Consider the following 18,793-nt stretch of genomic DNA (forward strand, 5'->3'; position numbering starts at 1 on the left):
ATGGCATCACTCTGTTGATCTAGAACTTGGCCTGAATATTTGTTGAGGCAAAATTTTAAACAATACTTAACTTGAGAGAGGATTATAGGCTTTCTTTGACTCGATTGTGCCTTTGAAGCCTACCAAATAAAATATAATTCCTAGACTTCCCCTTTTGAGCCTAAAGCCTTTTATTGGATACCCAAATCTTACCCTATATCATTTTGAGTGCATAAATACAAGAACCTTCTTTTGGCCCTACCTCCTTAAGTGCACTGCTAAAGATCTAAGTTATATGACAAAGCAAAAGATAGAGATGCAAATGCTCAAGCAAAGCTATAGACAAATAAAAATTTCTACTCCCAAAAAATAAGAAAAAAAAAAAAGAAAGATAAACCTTCAACAAGGAGTAAAAAAAACCCCAAAAAAAAAAAAAAGAAAATTCAAAAATTAACTTTGAAAAAAAGGAAATAAGCAAAATAATGATGAGAGGAAGAACCAAATCAAAAGAAAATCAATTGCGAAAATACAAAATATTGAGAGAAAAGTGCAATGCTTAAGTAGGGAATAGTCACTTTAACCCAAATAAGTATCCTACCCATCCCTAAGCCTACACTACAGGCCAATGATAAGCCCTATTTGATTCTATGCTGAGTGTTTGCTCATTAGTGTCTATTTACATGACGGCCAAGCTTATGGTATCTCAGTGCATGCATTTGAACATTTTTCGGAGTGTGAGTGGCTTCTAGAATGTTCTAAAATCTAATTACTTCTATTGTGAGTAGATTAGGACTTTATTTGTGGTAAGGACATTTGAAACATGAGGATAAAAAGAATTTTACACCCCTGATTAAGGCAAGATGAACATACCTTATCAAAACTTAAGTATATTTAAGGTACCATTTGAAACTATAGGAATTACTTTTGAATTGATCTCGACTTTTGTTCAAACGTAAATTGGGATAAATCAACCATAATGCTAATTGTTGGTACCAAATGAAGTCAAGAAATAGATTAATTTCATTCTTTTCATTCTCTAAATATTTGTAAAGCACATACTTTCAAAAAAAAAATACTATTCTTGTGAACTACGTGAGACCTGATTCTTGTGATACAAGATCGTAGGTAGTCCTATAATAGGGTTCGATCTTGCTGAATAATTTTTTTATATCTGGGGCATTTTTTTTCTTTTTAAAAAAAGTCAATTTTCTGAAGTTCCTCATATCCAAAACTGGGGAATTTGTTTTTCATTCTTAAAAAAAAAGATGAAAAAAAATATTATAACTTGCCTTAACAGGGTACAATGTCCCTCGATTACGCTTTAAGGAATGAAACCCTTTAAGCTTCTTCTTTAAGTCTTCACAGCATACGACATTCCCTGATTGTCATTTTAGTGAACAAAATCTCTTAATTTTCTTCTTTAAATCTTCATAGGGTACACCACTCCCTAGTTGCATTTTAGATCACAAAAATCTTTATTTTTCGTCGTTAAATCTCCATATGGTACAAACTCCCTAGTAGCATTTTAAGTTAGAAAGTCCGTATTCTTTCCTTTAAGTCTTCATAAGGTAAGATATCCCCTAGTTGTCATTTTAGGAGACGAAACCTCTTAATTTTCTTCTTTAAATCTTCATAGGGTACAACACTCCCCAGTTGCATTTTAGAAAACAAAATATCCTATTTTTCTTCTTTAAATCTTCATAAGGCACAACACTCCCTAGTGACATTTTAATTTAAAAAATTCATAATTATATTCTTTTCTTTAAATCTTCATAGGATACGACATCCCTACTTGTCATTTTTAAAAAAATAAAATCCTATTTTTTTTGTTCTTTACATCCTCACAGGGTACAACATCCCCTGATTACACTTTAGGGAACGAAACTCTCTAATCTTCTTCCTTAAATCTTCAGGGTACGATATTCCCTAGTTTTCATTTTAGGAAACAAAATTTTCATTTCTTTCCTTTAAGTGTTCATAGGGCAACATATCCCCTAGTTGTCATTTTAGGATACAAAACCTCTTAGTTTTCTTCTTTAAATCTTCATAGGGTACAACACTCCCTAGTTGCATTTTAGAAAATAAAATATCCTATTTTTCTTCTTTAAATCTTCATAGGGTACAACACTTCTTAGTTGCATTTTAATTTAGAAAATTCATATTTATATTCATTCCTTTAAATTTTCATAGGGTACGACATTCCCTAGTTATCATTTTTTAAAACAAAATCCTATTTTGTTTGTTCTTTAAGTCCTCACAAGGTACAACATCCCCTGATTACACTTTAGAGAATGAAACTCCCTAATCTTCTTTCTTAAATCTTCAGGGTATGACATTCCCTAGGTTCCATTTTAGGAGATGAAATTTTCAATTTTCTCCTTTAACTCTTCATAGGGTACGACATTCCCTAGTTGCCATTTTAGGAAAGAAAATTTTATATTTTCTTTTTTATGTCTTCATAGGCTATGACATTCCCTAGTTGGCATTTCAGGAAATAAATTCTCTTATTTTCTTCTAGTTGGAATTTCAGGAAATAAATTCTCCTATTTTCTTCTTTAATTCTTCACAGGGTACGACATCCCCTGGTTGTCAATTTAAGGAACAAAACTCCTTATTTTCTTATTTATATCTTCATAAGGTATGACACTCCCTAGTTGCCATTTTAGAAAATGAATTTTCCTATCCTTTAATTCTTCATAAGGTACGACATTTCCTAGTTGCCATTTTAGAAAATGAATTTCTCTGTCTTCTTCTTTAAGTCTTCATAGGGTAGGACATTTTCTAGTTGTCATTTTAGGAAATGAATTTCCCTATCTTCTCCTTTAAGTCTTCATAGGGTATGACATTCCCTAGTTCCCATTTTTGGATACGAAATTTCATATTTTCTCCTTTATGTTTTTATAGGGTACTACATTCCCTAGTTTCCATTTTAGGAAACAAAATTTTCTATTTTCTATTTTAAGTCTTCATAGGGTACGACATTCCCTAGTTACGATTTTAGAAAACAAAATTTTCTATCTTCTCCTTTATGTCTTCATAGGGTATAACATTCCCTAGTTGCCATTTTATAGGAGCGAAATCTTCTATTTTCTTCTTTATGTCTTCATAAGGTACGACATTCCTTAGTTGGCATTTCAGGTATTCATAGGGTACGACATTCTCTAGTTGGCATTTTAGGAAGCAAACTCTAATATCTTCTCCTTCTTTAAGTCTTCATAGGATACAACATCCCCTAGTTGATATTTTAGGAAGCAAATTCTCTTATTTTTCTTCTTCATGTCTTCATAGGATGTGATATTACCTAGTTGGTATTTTAGGAAATAAACTATCCTATTTTTCTTCTTTATGTCTTCATAGGGTACGACCTTCCGTAGTCGCATTTTAAGAAAAAAATATCCTAATTATTTTTCGTGCATTCACAAGGTATAACATCCCTTGGTTGCATTATTGTGAACAAGAATTTTTTTTTTTTTTTTGCGTACCTAGCATAGATTTCTATAATTATCATTTATTTATTTTAAATTATTTTATCATTTTTCTAATAACTCACAAAAGTTTTCTAGTGTAAACTGAGGTAGAAAAATTTTGTTCATCTTTGTTTTGTTTTTCTTTGACAACTTGCAGGTTTTTCTGCAAAGAACAGATTTGATTTCCTAGAATGGAATTCCGTCTCCAATTAGAGTTGAGAAGAATGTTCAATCTCGAAGATAGTTAGAGTCTGCTTTCCATACATAGCAGCCAAACATCTCAAGAGTCATCTTCTTAGCTTGGGATCAAGCAAAACAAGTGTCACGACTCGAGCTGGGGCCCTGGCCGCAACGGGCATCCTGAACCACTAAGGCCTGAGAAACCCCTTAGCATACTATCATAAGCATAATCCATACATAATCAAAGTGTGGAAGATATAATGAAAATTCAATAAAAATTTATAATACAATTGTGTCTAAAAAATATGATAATATAATACTTCAAATACCATCTATAAAGCCTCTACTGAATACTAACTGGCTGGTACAAAGCCCCCGGCTGGACCATATACTGAAAGACTCAACATATAAGTAAATACCTTCTGAAAGATGGACGGCTCACTCATTGTTGTTATATCCCAAGTGTTATACTACTATGATGGACCATGGGAGTATACCGCAGAACCTGAAATATAAAGGGTCAATACATAAAGGTACTGGTACATAGAACAATATATTTTATACGACATAGGTGAGAGAATTTCATAAAAGCATGTCAGCATGAAATAATTGAAAATACATAGGCATAATTTTGGTGAGCTTCAAGACACTTTCTTGTAATCATGACTTAACTCTTTACTTTAATTCTGAGCTAAATGGTACACCCTACAAACGTACTTATCCACGGGCTATATGGACTTCATTCTTGACTTGGCGGCCAAGCCCCCAATTCGAGTTTTCCGCAAGGATTGGGGTCTGTCATTCGTACTACGCCATAAGGACATCTCTAGCGTATAATCCATATTATAGGACATCATAAACCCACATTGGCAAAACATGATTTTGGGCTAAGAGTTATCTGAACTCAAGCCTTCTTCGGATAACCAACTAGCTTTCTTGAAGCCTAATTTTAGTCCTTTAAAATCATGCTTCATGCTTTTAAAACATTCTTTGCTTTCATAATTAAGGGCATTTCATAATAGGTATCGTCATACCTAGACTTGAAAGCCATATCATATCATATCATATCATATTATATCATATTCTTAGCCCTTTTCATTCAAAGACGTATAAATGAACACCCAAAAGACTTAAACATCACAAGAGAGTTCGTATTTTAAAATAATATGAAAACTTATGTAAGCACACTTTCTTTTCAAGACTTAAACATGCGGTGATCAATTCAAACGTTTAATTCATGCATTATTTCCACTAGAACACAAGATCCTTTAGAACAAGAATAGCCTCCTTAAAAATATATGTAATAACAAAGTATAATTGACAAAGAGGCATTTAAGACTCGATAAAACATCATCATTCATAATGTATCCCCAACACTTAGTTATACGTAAATCCCACAATCAAAAGGGGGATTAAAATTCATGCTCTCAAACCCAATTCACAATTCATAACATGCAAAGACCATAAATCTCGTCATAGGGAAGGGAATTTCACAAGTCCCATTCATAAATAACTTTTCGAACTCAAATCATGTATGCACAAGGCTATAAATCACATTTAATGAAAAAAAACCATGATAGTTACGTACTTTCATCAAATTGGATTCATGGTGCATGCTCTTAAAATAATTTATCAAAAACTCATTACATATACATACATATATAACCTTAAAGCTTGTTAAAATTGTAAAACCTATGCCCATGAGATTTAGGATAGCCCCACGTACCTTAATTTTCTTAACTTGGGAGTGAAACCCTAATTTGTTATGCTTTCTTAAAAAATCTTGATCTTAGAAAGATTGAACTCTAGATTACTTGGGGATAAAGGAATTGAAATTGTGTTCTTAGGAAAAAGAATGGATTTTTGGGGAGGATAATTGGAGAAGAAGGGCAAATAATGCCCTAACTAATGCCCCAAGTCATGTTATGCACAATTGGGTTGAGGGAAAAAAGACCCAATTGCCCTTCTGACATTTTTAAATCCCTAACTACGTTTTGCATGCCCACCGTGATACGGTCTTATCGCGGTGGCTTATTATTCAGATGAAAATGGTCATAACTTTTCACTCGAATATCGAATTAAGGCGAAATTGGTATCGTTGAAAAGATGACTTAATTATATACAATTTGATGGGTCTTGAGCTAAAAAATTCCACATATATCAAAATTTATACATGTATGAAATTCACCTTTGTAGAATCAAATATCAAACTTTAGACGAATCAAAGGCTCTTAGCTCAACTTTGCTCCAAGTGATTTCTATGAACATTTTTCACCTAATAAGCACTTCACACACTAGGATAAAGATCATGAAACATGCATTCAAATTATAAATCAAGAACCGGACAAAAGCACCTTCACCGCGATGCGATGTACGTCCCAAAGGGAATGTCACTGCGACACGATCCTATCACGGCGTCTTGCTGGATTTGTGATCCAAACATGATCCAAGCCTTGTACGGGAAATCCAAAATTGCCTTGAGACATTCTTATCATATCCCCGAACATGAATTAACTTAAAAGCTAACGTCTTAGGGTTGGGAAGACCAAAATGAAAATCCCCGAAAGTACGGGGTGTTACATTATCTCCCCCTTGGGATCATTCATCCTCGAATGATGGGTAGGAACTTGTTAAAGTTCTATAAGTATTGAATAAAGAACGTAACCTCGAACTGAACATTTTTCCTCAACCAAATATGAAAAGGCATCAAAAGAGCTTCATGATAACCCCTAGTGAAACGCGTAAGCACGAAGCATGAGGTAATAAAACTTTACATAGGGATGATCTTGCACATTAGTTCTATGAATCATAATCATCACAACCTAAGGCATAAGTTTATTTGGTGATAATATCCCTTATTTACATTGGTACAATCATAAAATGAGATTTTGCAGGAGATAGGAATAGAAACATTCTCTACTTTACATGATACAATGAATTGACTTAAACTTAGAGACACTACTCGGCTATGCCCCAACATTAAATAACATACTTCATCATTTCCAACTTACAATTCTCACATCACACATCTAACCACATTGTATATGGGTTGTGTTTATATCAATCACAACATTCAAGCCTATAATTACTGCACGCACTTCATGGATCTCACCACTATGACCAGAAAATTCAATCACTCTTACATATTTTTGCCATATATCTCCTTCCTAACTATTTCACATAACGAAAGTTCATCTCCTTTTTTCCTCTTTCACCTATAACCTTAGCTAAAGAAATCACATCAATATTTTCACATCCCAGAACATCTACTCCCCCTTCTTAAGATAATACTACTCTTCCATAACTACTATCATACTATCATTCGGAGGGTCATTGAGGGACCCGGGCATATACATCATGAAAAGGAGTAACACTATCCGATTATATCATATACTTATTTCTCTACTCAAGGTGAGATATAAGATAAAGATACAATACTATAGACATGAAGAGCAACATATATCAAGTGTCTGGATCATAAGTAGAGAGTCGTTTTGGCATAAACACAACACTACATGGATTCTTAGGACTGGGCACGGTATGAAAACATGAGAGAATATATCATGAGCGGTATATCATAAAGGCAAAACTTTTAGGGTCAACGAATGAGACAAGGATTGCCACTCGAAGCTATTACTTCTCATTTCCAGAGCTGAGATAGTCATGAGTACGCATAAACTTTATCACTTTGACTAAACCTAATATAGAATGAATCGGTGACATATAGAAACATATTTTCTTAGGACCAATCATGATGTGAGACATGGATTTTTTTATGGATCATGAGAAACATAACATAGAGCTTGAATATTTGAAAGATTGGGTTACTGAGACATCATTGCTTCTAGTTTGAAGGTCGGATCATAACATAAGTTGCATAGATAACTCAGACCTTGGGCATAGGCATTACTTCAATACATAAGACATTGGTAGATGTCCATTCAAATTGAGGTAGGAGGAGCTTGCTTGAATAGGAATTGATTTATCATGATTCGTACTTGAAACTTGACACCACAAGAGAATTTGTGAGGTACCTTATTCATCATCTCCCCCTTAGATCAAAGTCACAATCTTAGACTTGCGGACATAACCTCACATCAAATCTATAGCCACAACTCTTAACACAAAAAGGGATACCGCCATGTACATAAATGCTAAGCTCTACCTGACTCCTCCATACTACAAAATTCAAGAACGTGAACTAGGTACACATGACACTTATACATATAAAACGTTATCTAACAACATTCTACCTGGAAGGTTCAACTTATTCTTATATACTTACGCTCTTATCCACCTAATGACTCAACCATAATTCATCGTTTTTCTCTTATTCTCATGTATATATATATATCACAAAATCCACTACATACCTTCTCACATGTATTACTAGTTTACAACTACTATAGAAAAGACCAATTAAGAGGGTAAAATCACATAATGAGGATACTTAATCTTAATCTTATAATATATCCCATTACGATCTTATCAACATATTTCTCTTTCCTGTATCATATTTACTTACCCATACATACACCCCCACAACCTTCAAGTTCCATACACACCAATGAATCTCTACCCGTACTTATTGACTATTTTACCCCATCCATTTACTACCTATAAATGATTTCTACAACCACCATAACTATCCACTCTGGGCTTCTTTCCTATTTTGAATTAATAATAATAATAGCTAAAAACTTCCTACACAAAATACAATACACTCTAAAAATTTTGCTACAATATCAGCCAATCACCATAAAAGAGTAAACCAGCCCTCTGTCAAGGTTTATGCAACTAAAACTATTTATTTACGCAAAAGTCACCCTCACGTTGACTTCTAACCTTGTGACTTCATATCACAAACTTTCGAACCATCTCACTACCAATAAGAATGACATCTGCAACAAGAATTTTTAAAGGAAAGAATTTTTAAATGAGACATATCTAATAATATTAGAGTAAGGAAAGAATTTTGATAAATTTTGCATGGACGATGCTGTAGCATGAACAAGAGTATGAAAGAATAAGAAACAACTCCTAAACGCTCGGTAGCCTCTTGATTATAAGTGTGGTGCACCACACACTTATAAGCAAGAGTCTACTAGACACGACTTCGTAGACACCCTGGGACCATGAACTGTGCTCTGATACCAAGCTTGTCATGACCTGAGCTGGGGCCCTGGCTGCAATGGGCATCGCAAACCACAAAGGCCCGAGAAATCCCTTAGCATACTATCATAAGAATAATCCATACATAATCAAAGTGCGGAAGATATAATGAAAATTTAATGGAAATGTATAATACAACTGTGTCTATAAAATATGACAATACAATACTTGAAATACCGTCTACGAAGCCTCTACTAAATACTAACTGTCCAGGCCAGGACAAAGGCCCAGCTGGACCATATATTAAAAGACTCGATATATAAGTAAATGACTTCCGAAAGATAGATAACTCATCCACTGTTGCCATACCCCAAGTTTAATACTAATGTGATGGACCATGGGACTATACCGTAGAACCTAAAAAATATAAGGTGTCAATAAAAATAGGTATTGGTACGTAGAACAATCCAAAAAAATATATTTTTATACAGCATAGGTAATTCATAAAAGCAGGTCAGCATAAAACAATTGAAAATACATGGGCATAATTTTGATAATCTTCAAGACACTTTCTTGTAATCATGACTCAACTCTTTACTTTACTTCTAAGATAGATGGTACACTCCATAAACGTACTTATCCACGGGCTGTATGGACTCTGCCCTTGACTCGGCGGCCAAGCCCCCAATCTAAGTTTGCTGCAAAGATTGGGGTCTGTTATTCGTACTACTCCATAAGGACGTTACCAGCATACAACCCATATTATAGGACATTATAAACCCGTATCGTCAAAACATGGTTTGGGGATAAGAGTTATCTTAACTCAAAACTTCTTTGGGTAACCAACTAGCTCTCTTTAAGCCCAATTTTATTTCTTTAAAACCATGCTTCATGATTTTGAAACATTATTTCCTTTCTTAATTAAGGGAATTTCATAATAGGTATCGTCATTCCTAAACCTGCAAGCCATATTATATCATATCTCATTTTTAGCCCTTTTCATTTAAAGACGTATAAATGACCACCCAAAAAACTTAAACATCACAAGAGAGTTCTTATTTTAAAAATATATGAAAACTTATATAAGCACACTCTCTTTTTAAGACTTAAACAAGCGGTGGTCAATTCAATCATTTAATTCATACATTATTTCCACTAGGACATAAGAGCCTTTAGAACACGAATAGCCTCCTTAAAAACATATGAAATAATAAAGTATAATTACCAAGAGGCATTTAAGACTCAAGAAAGCATCATCATTCATAAAGCAGCCCCAACACTTAGTTATACATAAATCCCACAATAAAAAGGGGGATTAAAATTCGTGCTCTCAAACACAATTCACAATTCATAACATGCAAAGACCATAAATCTCATCACGGGGTAGGGAATTTCACAAGTCACATTCATAAATCACTTTTTAAACTCAAATCATGTATGCACAAGACTATAAATCAAATTTATGGAAAAACCCATGATAGTTACGTACTTTCATCAAATTAGATTCATGATGCATGCTCTTAAATAATTTCTCAAAAACTCATTACATATACATGCATATATAACCTTAAAGCTTTTTAAAATCATAAAACCTTTAGAATAGCTCCACGTACCTTAAATTTCTTAACTTGGGAGTGAAACCCTAATTTTTAATGCTTTCTTGAAGAATATTGATCTTGGAAAGCTTGAATTCTAGATTACTTAGGGATAAAGGAATTGAAATTGTGTTCTTGGGAAAGGGAATAGTTTTCTTAGGAGGATAATTGGAGAAGAAGGGAAAATAATGCCCTAACTGATGCCCCGGTCATGTTATTAATGATTGGGCTGAGGGAGAAAAGACCCAATTGCCCTTCTAATATTTTTAAATCTGTAACTGTGTTTTGCATGGCCACCGTGACGCGGTCTTATCACGGTGGCTTACTGTTTCAGACGAAAATGGTCATAACTTTTCGCTAAAGTATTGGATTAAGGAGAAATTGGTATCGTTGAAAAGATGACTGAATTATGTAACATTTGTTGGGTCTTGAGCTAAAAAATTTCACATATATCAAAAGTTATACATGTTTGAAGTTGACCCTTGTAAAATTGAATATCAAACTTTAGACGAATCAAAGGCTCTTAGCTCAACTTTGCTCCAAGTAATTTCTATGAAAATTTTCACCTAATAAGAACTTTATACCCTAGGATAAATTTCATGAAACATGCATTCAAATTATGAATCAAGAACTGGATGAAAACACCTTCACTGCGACATGATGTACGTTCCAAATGGAATGTCACCGTGATGCAGCCCTATCGTAGTGACTTGCTAGATTCGTGATCCAAACGTGACCTAAACCTTGTTTAGAAAATCCAAAATTGCCTCGTGACATTCTTCTCATATCCCTGAACATGAATTAACTCAAAAATTAATGTCTCGAGGTTGGGAAAAATAAAAATCCTCAAAGTTTAGGAGTCTTTAAAATGACTAATCCCCCAACACTTAGTGAAAATTTCAATCCTTAAGCCCCTTAAGCATGCAACTAAAAGATGAATTAAGCTAAGAATAGTATGGGGTGTTATAGTTTGGGTTCATAAATGTAGAAAAGACAGTTTAACTTTATTCCAAAAGTGTGGGGTGTTACAATAAACATCCAAAAATATTATATAAATTGTTCTTTGGAGGAGTGTGAACGACTCGATCCAAGTTTCAAGCTCAAGTTTTAAATCCTAACTGCAAGATTAAATTTTGAGATCAAGATACCCACCAAATGAAGATAAGGCGATAGCTGGAGATCCAAAAGAAAGATTTGAAGCAAGAGAATCAAGACAATTATAATAGATAAGATCTTGTATTTTTTCTTTCTAGTTTTCTTTTTTTCTCTGATGTAATAAAAGTAGTCACAGACTAAAACTTCGATGGGACCTCATTCGACTCTTTAACTTATCCTTTCATTCCTGCACCCATTTGAACTACACGACCTGATTCTTTTATAATCCGAGATATATAGGTTCCCCAAAGCCAGGGCTCGGTCACACCTCTTTCCTATTATTTACGTTTTAATTTTGATTAAATAGTTAGGTCAAAAATTAGTCATGTGTACATCTTTGCTTGAAAACTCTTCATGTTTCCAAACAAAATAGGACATTCTGCAAACACCTAATTTTTACCAAAGCCAAAGTTTTACGCTATTTTAGTAGTTAAATATTTTCTTCTTTATTTTTAATTTAAAAAATTTACATGACATGTTCATCTAAGGCTATGAAATAAATAAAATGGCTTGATACTTGCATTATGGATATTTCTTCCTTCATTGAATGAGTTAAAAGTACTCACAAACGTTCACGTATGAATTTCATGCACAACACTTTTCAGTATTTGACTTGAAATTCTTGATTTTTTCCATTTTGGTTTTTTACCATATTATAATCTATTTAATTCTTATTTTGGGTTCATATATCTTTCAATTATTTTTAATTATAATTTTCATACTTTGTCAAATCATTTTCTGGATTTTATGATTGAGTGTTTGCTTGTTTGATACTGTATTTTTCTAGTTTAGGTTGAATTGTTGACATATGCTAATGTTATCGTGGCTTAGAATTAGCATGTATGATTCATTAATTTACTATTTATTACTATGAAAAAGAAAGAAACGAGATGAGACACGAGTTTTACTTCCAAACCCATTATTAAAAGAATTTTCAATTCATAAAAGAATGAGTTAGGTTTTTAATCTCTATAAAATTAAGTTTAATATATAAGCGCTAATTAATGATGAAGTCGGAAAGCACTGCTACTGACATTCGTTATAATAAAATTAGCATACCATTTGAAGCCGATCTAATTGGGACGGGTAGACTTTAAACATGTTAAATGTTTCTTTAGACTTGAAAAATGGGAACGATCCATAAATGACACAAAGGGACGAGAAATATACCAAAAATCATGGTAAGGCTGGAAAGTACAGCTGTCGGTAAGCCACACATTAATATAATAAGTTGGTTTAAATATATTCAAAATAAATAAAAAGCAGTATAGAAGTCACTTTTAGGCTGACAAATATTATATATTCAAAAGATTTATTTAAGCCAAACATGTCATTAAAGCGGCTGTGCTAGAACTACGGGACTCGAGGCGTGCCTAACACCTTCCGCTAGGTTAATAGAATTCCTTATCCAGATTTTTAATTCGTGGACCAAAAATAAAGAGTCATTTTCTTTTGAATGGGAATTCAATAAGGTGACTTAGAACACCCAAACTCAATTTCAAGTGTCGACTCTGTAAAATAAATAATTCCTTTTTAAAATGTCACTTTACTTGGAAAAATCCATTTTTTCTAAAATCAACTCTTAGTGGGGTTGGGTGGTAAAAATTAGGGGTGTGACAGGAATTATTTTGGATTTTCTATGTGTTGGAAACCTATCCTTCTGGAGGTTCACCCACACCCAAACACCTGGTTCAAGCATAAGCCGCTTCCTTCCCTTGTTACTTTTTTGGCCACCTCTTGATTCTTTTTCTCAAGGAGAATTCTCACTTTCTCATGCAACTTCTTTGTGATTTCCCCCTCTTGTTTCCATAAAAGCTTATCACAACATCACTAGGCATAGATGTAAGATCTAATAAGGGGGTTAAAAATTATAAACACATTCAAAGGGAGTCTTACCAATAGTCTAATTGATAACACGATTATAAGAAAATTCGACTAAAGGTAGGTGGTCCTCCTAAGAGGACATTTTTTCTTTAACTAAGGTGCACAACATAGAACTCAAGGTTCTATTTACCACCTTTATTTTCCAATCCTTTTGTGGGTGGCAAGACATTGAGAAAAGCAATTTGGTGCCAAGCCTACCTATAGTGACGTCCAAAAGTTATTAAGGAACTGTCATGACCCAAACTGGGGCCCTGGCCATGACGGACATCCCAATGAAGGCCCGAGAGCCCTTCTAACTTTTAATCATATACACCATTCATAAATATATAAATAGAAACTGCAGAAATAAAATCTTCTACGGAAACATGGTCATATTCTAGATTTAGTTTAACAATGAGAAATAAAATCCAATATCAACTAAACATCGTCTGAAACCGTCTATGAAATCTCTACTATATGAAAATCTGACAACTATATAAAAACTAGGACAAGGTCCCCAGTAGACCAAAACTGAAATAAATGACATAATCTGAAAGGAAAGGCCTTCTGGAATAGAGAAGGCTCACCACTGCAAAATCTAATCTGCTATCTGAATTATCTACTGCTTATTTGGACCTCTATACTAAGCCTCAAAACTTGAGAGGTAGGGTGGATGGGGTCAATACCGATGTACTGGTACGTAAAGCAATCCAAAATAATGCTTTTATATAAATAAAATAATTGAGAGCTAGTCATAAAATATCATGTATGATATGAATTCAAGACACATGCCAATTTTTGATAAATCATAAAACTTTCTATCAATGCAGTTTCTGATCTTTATATTGCTTCTGAGTTAGGTGGCACTCCCCTATAATTTTGATATTTCATGGGCTGTATGGAATCCGTCATTGACTCGGCGGGGAAGCCCCCAACCCAAGTGTGTCACAAGGGTTGGAGTTTCTGATTCTGATATGCCACATGGCACAGGCCAGCGTACTATAATATACTTGGATTGGTAAATCACGGTTTTGGACAATAAGTTATCTGAACTCATGCCTTCTTCGGGGAACCACCTAAGCTCTCTTTATGTCTAATTTTATCCTATTCTGAATCATGCATTTTTTTCTAATTTCATCATATGAAAATCTGATTTCAACCATGCGTTCTATTCTGTTCTGAATTACCATGGCATTATCTGAGTTGGTGTCGTCACACCAAGACTTGCAAGTCCAATTTTCTGAGCCATAATGTATCATGCATGATTCTTTCATAAAAACTCAATTCAGACCACCCAAACATGCAAATAGTTTAAGAGATTTCATGTTCCAAAACATAAGTCAAAACTATGCAAGAATTCCTCAAACACATGGTGGTCATGTGCTTTCGAAAAAATCATGCACTCTTTTATTATATGAATATTTTCACATTTATCAACATAACTACCCTCTCTCTTTTGCAATCAAAATCATAATCCAAACATGACGTTATTCAAAATCTTTCATATCAAGCTTTTCGAAACACATTCAGAACAATCCATAGCATGTCATAAGTAAAGGAAAAATCATAACCAGAGAGGGATTTTACATGAATCATGCTCTCAATTCAATCATCAACCTTAAAACACATACATATATACATTTATTAGTTTAAATCAATTTGGGGGAAGGCCTAAAGGCCAAAACAATATCATCAATGCTTCTAAAACATGAATATGTTCATAAGTCTAAAACCCTTTTTCCTAAAAATATGATTTCTATGCCCATGAGAGTTTAGGAAAATCTCGTGTACCTTAAATTATAAGATCTGAAAGATGAAACCCAGATCTAGATAGATAAAACTCATATCTTGATCCGTTTCTTGAATATCTTCACTTAGGAAGATGAATTCTTGATCTATGGAAGGGAAGGAAACTTGAATATTGATTTGTTTCTTGGAGATCTTGAACTTAAGGATTAATTTTCTTGATTTCTTGATCTTGGAGGAAACCCTAGTTTCCATCTTGTTATTGAGAGTAGAGAGGATTGAGATGTTGTAAAACTAATAATATATGGATTATAATGCTTAGGGTTCAATTTATATTCATGGAGAAGGTTTTTGGAGTGAGGGAAAGACCAAAATACCCCTACAAAATCACTTCTCAGTTGCTGAAATTTTCAGCTGACGACCAAGGTTGATAAGCCGTCAGATCTGTGATAGCCCGTCAGCCTAGGTCATTACCTAGGAGCTGAAAATCATGATTTTCTGCATAGGCTGACGACATTTTCTAATAAGGCATCAGAAATGTCGTCAGAAATGTGATAAGCCATCAGATATATCGTCAGACAGTTTCCAGGCTGATATACTAGAGTAAAATGGGTATAACCTTTTTCTCCGATATCGGATTTGGGTAAAATTGGTATCGTTAGAAATCTATTTCGAAGAGATTTTATTTGATATATAGTAGGCCACACAGTTCGTCATATAAAACGATTTATAGTCAATTGAAGTTGACCCAAGTTTTGATGCTCACTAAAACTTGAATGATAGAAAAGCTTTCAACTAGTCCTTGAGTTAAGGGACCTCTATGATATCGACTCATGCTCAAATAGATTCCCACACTACATTAATGATTAACAAAGAAAATTTGAATTGGATTTATGGCCTTTTGGAACATCTACGCATAGGAATGACGGTTTATGTTCTAGCCCGAAAGTGCAGGGTATTAAATTATCTCCCCCTTGGGATCATTCGTCCCCGAATGATGGGTAAGAATGTTAAAGTCTTTAAGGTATGGAATAAAATGGACATGATATGTCTTCTAAGAAAGGATATAGCCGAGCTGAAACATTTAAACTTCTATCATGAAACTGAATTCTGAGTTGACTTGACTTTACTTGCTTCAAGGATCTAGTTTATGCTGAGAATTTTAGGATTCCCTTAAAATATTTGTGATCCGATCATACATATTGAAATTGAGAAGTGATGATTTATGCAAGTACGAATCACAAGACAATAAGAATTAGATCGTACTAGGGTATTTATACTACCTGAGCTAAAATACTTGGAAAATCTTAAGATTATACGTTGAACTCTTATGCACCGAGTCATAAATAGATAGCTGAATCTGAAACATGATGCTTGTATTAAACTGAATTCGCAATATACATGGATGGAATAGATTATATCTTAGGATGGTCATACGCATAATAATTTGGTTAGTAGGACCGAGTGAAAAGGTAGGAAACCACTATACTTGTCTACCCGACTGTTAAACTGAATTGTCTGTTATACAGACTGAATTATACTGGAAACTTAGACTTAACTGGAGTATCTCTTCAACACTCTTTCTAAAGAAGTTGTAGTAGCATTAAGGAGCAAGGAATCTTGGGCCTGAGCTACACAAGACATCCAACTAAGGAATCACAACAATGACATCACTCTATGGCATGGAATAGAGACATATGACTCATAAACTAGGATAGAATTACCAAGCCTTAGGCAATGCAACTTCTTACTTTCAAGCTTCACACACTTCTCGAATATCCCTTAACTATACTATTCCCCCCAAATGCCATGCTTATTTGATTAACCTTATAATTCTTATATGGGCATTGATAAATCTTTCTACTAATGTCTAAAGTAGCTTAAATCTTTCATTGTGATCAAGTCTAACTCTAAATCATAAAATACAATATGCCACCCATGATACTATTCTAAACCATATGATTCAACCTTCCATATCTCTTTTTTTATCGCATCCTAAGCATAATGTGCCCTACCACTTCAATGACTAACTCTGAACTCTTACTATGGATTCACTAGCGCATATTGCATTTCTCCACTTAAATTCTAACATAATATTCAGGCCTATTTTATAACCATCGATGAACTTCAAGGCAAACACCCGTAAATACATACTTCACATAGTCTCTTAACCATTATCAATATAAATCCCACGCGCTACCCCAGGAACATACACACACAAATTTTAACTAACCATAACATGTATCAAAGACTTGCCCTAAATCTCACTTCACTCTTATGGCCTTATCTAAAATAAGCATACAATGATCTTCCATCAACAAGAAATATTTACTTATCACCACTATCATCACATAAGAAGGAGTCACTAAAAGGTTAGAATATAAGATCTTGAAGCACGGAAGGATATTATACGAGACTTGACACTTAACTGAGGCCTGAGCAATAGCGAATCCACATCAAGGATTCATCAAAGTAAATCTGAATTGAGGGCATACATGGCTATAAGCTGAATTTTTTTGGCCAATCATTTGGAGTATAGCATGAGTTATAGGAACTAAGCATACTATAAAGCGTGAGTACATCAGTCATGAGCTTCATGACCTCAATTTGGATTTCATAGTATATGGAATGTGATTCCAACTACTGAATGAACTAGAACTACTCATTTTAGAAATGGAAGAGTATATGACTCTTTATTATATGCATGAACATGAACTATGGTCATGGAACCGAAATGCAAAGCATGAGTAGGTATTAGGATAGCTGAAAAATATTGAGATAAGAATGGGTTGAGTCCTACCCTCACTTTCTAATGTTCTATATTATACTGGCATTACTATTAGAATCTGAGAACCTGACTTGGTTATTTGATCTATCATCTCTCCCTTAGCTTCAACCCATCATCTTAAGTTTGATAGATCTCTTTCTAGACTTTAAACTGAACTACACTCATTGAACTATGGGGTCTGGAAAACGACCATACATGCATATCATAGAACTTAAACCGAATGACTACACCTGAAAGTGAAAAACCCACTATTAATACTACCTTCTGAGATACACTTTATCTTTCTATAGCCATCAATAGTCATCATATAATACTTGCATACTTACTAACATCGGGTCATCATAAGTATCCCTATAGTCGGAGTGTACACCCTCTAGTGCCTCAAATCTTATTTCTATTAGCTCAATCTTCAAAAACTCCAACTTAGATTCTAACACTTAACATGGATATCACCAAGCCTTTGTTGAACCATACTACTTCCGTCATAGCCTACCAATAGTGCAACTCCAAACTTATATCTCTCTACCATGTGAATCAAGATCATATCATAAGGCTCAACATTATCAATCAAAACTCCTTAACTTGGCAATTTAGAACACCATATACCATCTACTAGTATTTTCCCACCTAGCAACTTAACGGTACTACTAGCCACATGCAATATCTAATAGTGTTAGAAAATGCCGCAACTCCATATCACCTTGGGCATAATTCTACATCATACATACAACATCATACTTCAATATGAATCAAATAAAATTAAGCTCTTGCATAAACCGTTCAAGCCTATTAGATCACTTCCATATAACTAGTATCATTAACCAAGAAATCATCACATCCACCTTCATGGACATCAACTATTCAAACTTAATGTCTAGTGCTAAACATGATTTACAACCCAACCTTAC

Source organism: Capsicum annuum, chromosome 12 (genome assembly GCF_002878395.1).
Source record: "Capsicum annuum cultivar UCD-10X-F1 chromosome 12, UCD10Xv1.1, whole genome shotgun sequence".
NCBI classification, from domain to species: Eukaryota; Viridiplantae; Streptophyta; class Magnoliopsida; order Solanales; family Solanaceae; genus Capsicum; species Capsicum annuum.